Consider the following 7,468-nt stretch of genomic DNA (forward strand, 5'->3'; position numbering starts at 1 on the left):
GACCGTAAGACCGACCATGTGGCAAAAACTCCTAATGCACTCTGTCACGCTAATCGAACTTGAAGTGCTTTTTTTGATCTTGGCTCTTCTGGGCGCTTCCACTGGGACGATTGGGCTTTGGTTTCGAAGAGTATTATCGGTAAGAACTTCCATTATTGATATGATTCTACTATGACCCAAAATCTATGAAAGAACAAATGAAATAGTTGAAATATCAATTATATCAAACAATAAACCCTGGAAGAAAAACACAATGAAACGAATAACATAATCGAGATACAGAATGAAATACCTACAGAGTAAAAAAAAACTGAAAATGAAAATTTCAAAAACTACACTTTTTTGATCTCCATAAACTTCATTTGGAAATATATCACAACATGTTTCGCTAACACAGTAGCTTTGTCAAATGATTTGAATACTCACAAAGCTACTATGCTAGCGAAACATGTTGTGATATATTTTTCAAATAAAGTTTGTGGAAATCAAATCGTGAGGTGTAGTTTTTGATACGATTGAATCAATCAGAAAAAAAAAATAGAAAATAGGCAACAAATCAAAAAATTGATGATTTTTTTAATTCTTGCCTATTTTTGGGCGAGTAGACAAAAAATTCAAAAATAATTTTTCAATTAAATCTGAAGCCGTCTCGGATATACCTACATAGAAGGTTGAATGAACTGACGCCTATCAGAAAACAACTACTCCCCTGGCTAATACCACGAAAGACGTTGGATTACATCCGACAAGCGTCAGTGCAGGAATTTTCACAGAAGTTTCTCGCATATGCAATTGGCAATACAACTGGAAGAGTCGACCTTCAATTTTGGAATGGGCACACTTGCAGACCGGTTTCGGGCTCATTAGCCACTCGTCAGTGCAAGATAGTGACCATCATCGACCTTAAGCCAATGATACTCCATAGTTGGAATTCTTTCAGAGTATTTCATTCCATTTCCTAAGTTGGAGCGAACAACAAAATGTCACTCTCTAGTATACGAGGTACTAACCAGGCGAGTAGTTGTTTTCTGATAGGCGTCAGTCCATTCAACCTACTGTGTTGGTATATCCGAGACTGGGTTGAACGTTTAAAGTTCATAAATTATTATTTAAAAATTTAATTTTTATTTGATTTGTACTTTTATATTTTATACTCACACGAGTATAAATTGTTCTGGAAATAAGTATTTTCGATTTTATATACGCTAATACTCAAATTTCACTTTTATATTTTTCTATGATTCACTTATATTTTTATAGTGTTCTATGATTCACCTATATTTTTTTTTCTTTTTTTTTTTCGCTAGGTTGAGTTGAAAAGCAGCCTAGGCTGATACTTCACCTTTTCATTGACCCTTAATTATTGTTCTAAATTTTTGTATTTCATTTTTTATATTATGTCGATGAATAAAGACGATAATTATTATTATTTCTTTAGATTTCAATAGAACTGGCCAATAATTGATGAAAATCCATATTAAAAAACTAATCAATACAGTATTGTTTAGTATTTTATATGTGATATGTATTAATTAGTTTGTTTTTTCTTCAGATTTGTTTACTGCCAGTCTTCAAGCATAGCTCTCTGACTAATGAAAACATTTTTAAATTTTTGTTTATTTTGAATTCCACTCTTCTTAGTTTTATTGATCATTTTATTCGTTTTATTGTACTTTTATTTGAGGTTTTTTTGTTGAAAATAATTGATAGTTTACCTATTTTATTTGTTCTTTCATTGATTTGGATATTAAGGTAGAATCATATTACACAATAGTAGTCCGAACTAATTGAATTCACCTTGAAACATTGTCAACCACTTACAAACAAGCGTTTGGTTTTGATCTCATTACCATATACTCATGATTGCATTGGTCACTAGTTATGATTCTTCCAAGCAAATCTGGATCATCGTTGTCGTCATCCAACAATTCCTGAGCAATGCTCATGCGACGGTTTTTTGGTCAAAATTCAGCAATTCCCACTCTTCATTCATATAATTTTGAGAGAAACTGCATGACATGAGTCAACCGATTTGCCCCCCAGCAACTTTTCTGATAATGATTCAACGATACTTCATTTTCTTCACTTTCTCAACATTTTCATCGGCTGTTGATGTGCTGAGTCATCCAGTGCCAGCGCACTCATTCACATTTCCTCGTCCGTTTGTGAAAAGCTTCTACCACCGACAGAGTCTTCTTGATTTTGAATGAAATCACCGTATGTCACTGTCAAAATTTTGAGTGTTTTTGAGCACTACATTCCATTTTCGACACAGGATTTGATGCGAATCTTTTGATCCAATTTTTTCGATAACAGAAAATCGCTGAACACGCAACACTTCCAACTTTTATGCCGCTCACCAACAAACCAAACACGCTGAACACCTGAAACTGTGAACATATGTTCGAGACGAGTGTACCAACATCAAAAAATCGCTAATCGAATTTACAAAGCCCGCAAAATTCGAACATTCATCCTATTTCTTGAACACCGTTAGTTAAGGAAGCAATGGATTACGTTGTAAACGACTTCTCCCGATATAGACGGCCCAGACACTGTCGAATGAGGCCCTCATGTCCCCCGTTAAAAGATGACCAATATCTTCACTCAAACACCCCAGCCAGGTAGGGTCCACGTGAAGAGCGGTACTGATGTCTGAGGACATTCATGTCCTCATCTCATAAATCAGTCTTGACCCATGCGTCTTCCCAACGAACATCAGTCCAAAGGGTAAGGGAGCCAGGCTCCCACCTGTCCGAACTCAAGATGGCTATCGGTATTTCTTGAAAACTCCATCGCAATTAAACCATTTGAATTGTTTTTTAGTTATCGTTTCCACTTGTTTTCACAGGATTTCATTCATCTAGCAATGTTTGTGGTGGGATGCATTGGATTTCTCACTGCGTGAAACTCATGCTCATGTCTTTATAGTTGTTTTATTTTGTCTTTAATCGGGTCTTACCTCAACCCTTCGATTTTGCGTTTGACACATTCCAGTTGATACTATAGACCAGTCGGTCATTTTCTCAAATATTTGGAAGGCTTCAACATCTAGAGCGACCATCAAGATAGTTTTCGGAAACAAAGATCAACAGGCGACCTTCTAGCGTATGACACCTATATTTGGGAAGGTTGTTTTATCAAACGCTGCCTCGATATCTATGAATATACCCAGGATGGATTCTTTGTTGTCCAATGATCTCTCGATTCTGCCAACCATATGGTGAAGGGCCGAATCAGTAGACCTTCCCGGGGTATATGCATGCTGATTTGGATGAAGTGGGTTGTTAACAAGTACTTCATATCTTATATAGCGCTCACGTAGTCTCTTCATGGTTTTTAAGAAAAACGATTTGAGACTAATTGGTCGGAATGCATTTGTAGTTGCTGGTAATTACCCAGCAACTACACTCCAGGAATGTACCCCTGGTAGTAGGAGAATGAATACTCCAGATGCTCTCTAGCAGAGCAATAAGTAATAATGTAGAAGACATCACAGTGAAAGGACTGGTCATGAGGGGATGTCCACAGGGAGGGGTCTTATCACCCCTTCTCTATAACATAGTTCTGGATACCCTAATTATTCACCTTAACAAAAATGGATTCTACACAATTTCATACGCAGATGACATAGTTATCTTGCAGACTGGCAAATTTGTAAATCCACTGTGCAATGGAGCGCAGGATGGGCTGAAATTAATAGAAACATGGTGTAAAAAACACTCACTGTCGATTAATCCCAAGAAGACTTTGATGGTCCTTTTCACCAGGAAAAGAAGTTTAACGGGCTCAAAACCTCCCGAAATTTTAAAAAGCAAACTAAACTTCTCTGAAGAGGTGAAATACCTTGGTACTATCCTCGACAAGAAGCTAACATGGAACTCTCATCTACAGAGTAGAGCAAAAAGAGCATACGTGGCTTATGAGCAATGTCGGAGGACAGTGGGACGTGCATGGGGTCTTTCACCCCGTGTGGTCACCTGGATCTACATTGCAATAATAAGACCTATGTTAACGTATGGAGCCATTGCATGGGGACCGAAAGTTCTACAAGCAACGGCCATCCAAAAATTATATCAAATACAGCGACTGGCTTGTTTAAACATCACAGGAGCCATGAGAACAACACCAACCGCTGCAATGGAATTAATCACGGGTCTGACCCCTCTGGATCTGTACGTTAAGGAGGTTGCGTTAATGGCCATGGTACGATTGCGCACGGCTGTTGTGAACCTCGGAGTAGAAATGGGTCAATTGAGGCTGGGCCTGTGGCGGGAAGCGATCACTGCGCAACATCTGCTGCAGGCAACAAGTTTGTGTTTATTAAACCCTACAAAATACAAATCAAGCAGAACACAGAGTCAGATGCTACAAATGCAATACGGATTTATACAGACGGCTCAAAAACCAAAGAAGGCTCAGGATGTGGAGTGTACTCCAGGTCACTAAGCCTAAGGATTAAGTGGGGAATGGGAAGAAATACCAGCGTGATCCAAACAGAACTGGCAGGTATCTCAATCGCCACAAAAGGAATAACCAAGAAAGGAATTTGTGGCGAAAACATAACAATCTGCACTGATAGCAGACAAGCACTATTAGCCTTGAATGCTCAGCATGTTACCTCAGGGCTAGTACTAGAGTGCCACCAATATTTAGCCAAAGCCTCGGTAGATAATAACATTATCCTGAGGTGGGTTAAAGGGCACGACAAGAGTAAAGGTAATCGCTTTGCCGACTCTTCAGCCAAGAAAGCGGCAGGACTAAGAATTTTAGGACCCAGTGGCACCCACGGCCTGATGACTTCGACAATCGTAGAACTAGTCAAATGTTACACCCATGCTCAATCCTTGAAGAGATGGGATGAAATCAAAGGATGTAATCTTGCCAGGATCACCTTGGGCGACCTGGGAAGCTGCCGCCGAAGAAATATCTGGCGATGACCAGGAAAAATCTTCGCCTTACAGTAGGATTTCTGACTGGCCACTATCAACTAAGGAAACACCTCCATAATATGGGGCTAGTAGACACACCTCTATGCAGGATGTGTGAACAGGAAGATGAGACTGTCAGGCATGTCCTGTGCGAGTGCCCGGAGTTATCGTCAATAAGAGAGTATGTTCGGCGAGTCTTGGCCTACACCTACCGATATAAAGAAGATGTCTCCCAGCGACCTGTCCCCCTTCCTGGAAAGGACAGGATGGACGATGACCTAGGAGGATAACTCCTCGGGAGGATGTACAATGGGTCACATGTGGCCTAAGTGCGTGGGATTACACTCACCCTCCCTACTCTACAGATACAGATACCCATATTTGGGATAACGCAATCGAGGAACATGGGGAATCAAGAGCTGTTGCGCTTGATATTCCTGAGGCCTTCAATCGTGTGTGGCATCAGCGTTTGCTGGGCAAACTTAGATGCTATGGCTTGTCAGATCATTTCTGTTTATGGCTCTCCAGCTTTCTGGAAGAACCTTCCCTGCAAGTGGCCGTCAATGTATATCTCTCGAATACTTTCACCAACAAAGCTGGTGTTCCCCAGGGATCCATATTGTCACCAACTTCCTGTTTATTGTATATCAACGACTTATTGGAAAAAACTAAGAATCCAATATATTGCTTCACTGACGACAGCACACTTGTCTCGTCATTCCATTTGGATACCAGGATATCGGCTACGGAAGCAGATCTTCACCGGCAGTAGGAGGTTGCATATCTTAATGCGGATCTAGAAGTGATTTCGAATTGGACTGGAAGCCAATCAGATTCAATTCATTGCCACCCAAGAAAATTAATGTCTCCGAACCGGATATAATAATGTCAGGTTAAAAAATTCCGCTTTCTGCTTCGATAAGTTTGTTGGGTGTTGAAATGGACACAGTTCTAAACTTTTGATGCTTTATGAAGCTCAGATCAGACCTTCGTTGGAGTATTTTTCTCATGTATGGAGCTCTGCCCCCAAACATTCCATCCAGAAAATAGCCATCCACCTGATTAAAGGAGACGTGCAGCCTTCATAGTCTGGAACATCGAAGAAAGGTTGGAGATTTGTCTCTCTTCTATAGATACTTTCACGGGAAGTGACTTGGCACATTTGATTCTACCAAGACCGGACATATCAGAAATGGGTGACGGATTGTGGCTGCTTATCGTTCCAAGATTCAACTCAGTACACCTCGAACTTCACTGGCTGAAAACTCTTTCACCTGGAGAACTGCGTTTATATGGAATAAACTTCTTGGGAACGTTTTTCCAAATGTATTTAATCTCCAGCGATTCAAACCCAATGTGAATCGCTACTTTCGCACCTGCACCGCTCTGAGAGCGCCTTAAGGATTTTCCTGTAGTGCTTGTGCTTTGTTTTGAAAAAAAAGAGTACTTCGATCACGCCATTGAAGATGACTGTCGCAGTTGCAGTTGAAACGTTTGGAAATTGTAATCCAAGAAAACCACGGCAAAACCCGGAAACCAACCAATTCACTTAAGTAAGTCGTGAAAGCCTACATTCAACGATTACTTCTCCGATAAGTAAGCTGGACTATACTATCTTGGTAATAAGTTGCTGATGTTGACTCTCCACTGAGTATTTGAAATATTAGCCTAATTGTGGCTGACAATGAATCTTGATGAATGATAAAGTTCTGTAATGTCTTTCTCTGAAGAAATCCAAAATTCTTTATTTTTCTATTTGGTTACAACACTAACTGAAATCTATTTACATATGTACAAAAACAGACATTTATTTCACATATGGGAGTAGGGTTAGGGAAATGTATTACCAGAATCTGAGAAAATTCATACTATATCAAAATCAGAAGAAATATGTAATTTTTTGGAGAAGAAAGTTTTTTGCTTTCTAATACTCAATCTTGATACCAAAAAAGATGTGGGAATCTTCCAAAGAAGTAACTTTTACTACACATCCATGTATAGAGTTACTTATTTTCAAATTGATTACTTCCTTCCTTTCTTTAGAAGATTCCCATTAAGATGGAGTAGTGGAAAGCCAAAAACTTTCTTTCCCAAAAAATTAATCATTCCTAAAAATATAACCCCTTCAATTCAAATATGTAATCTTTATGGAATGTGAAAGTATAAAAAATATGATTACAAGACAGTTCAACTTCAAAATAGAGTAATTCACCAAACTCCATCCTATCTTTGAAACATCTTCTGTTCAGAATGATACATTTTCAGAAAGAAATGTTTATACGAAATGAAATATGAAATGAATTCAATCCTTACATTTATAAGAAGTTCTCGAATTCAGCTTTCACGAGGCAGAAAATAAATGGTAGCAACATGTTCCGCTTTTTCTTGGTATATTTCGAATCTATGTATTGGACATAATTTTGAATTCGTCTGTAAAATAGTTTTCTCTGAAAACAACAAATATTGGAGTGAAAGTTATGAATCCTTCAACCAATTCATATAACCAATTTATCTTTTCGTTCAAACTCCATTGACTA

Source organism: Leptinotarsa decemlineata, unplaced genomic scaffold, assembly GCF_025532065.1.
Source record: "Leptinotarsa decemlineata unplaced genomic scaffold, Ldec_3_MD MMD2_tig00000505_RagTag_RagTag, whole genome shotgun sequence".
In the NCBI taxonomy this organism is placed as follows: Eukaryota; Metazoa; Arthropoda; class Insecta; order Coleoptera; family Chrysomelidae; genus Leptinotarsa; species Leptinotarsa decemlineata.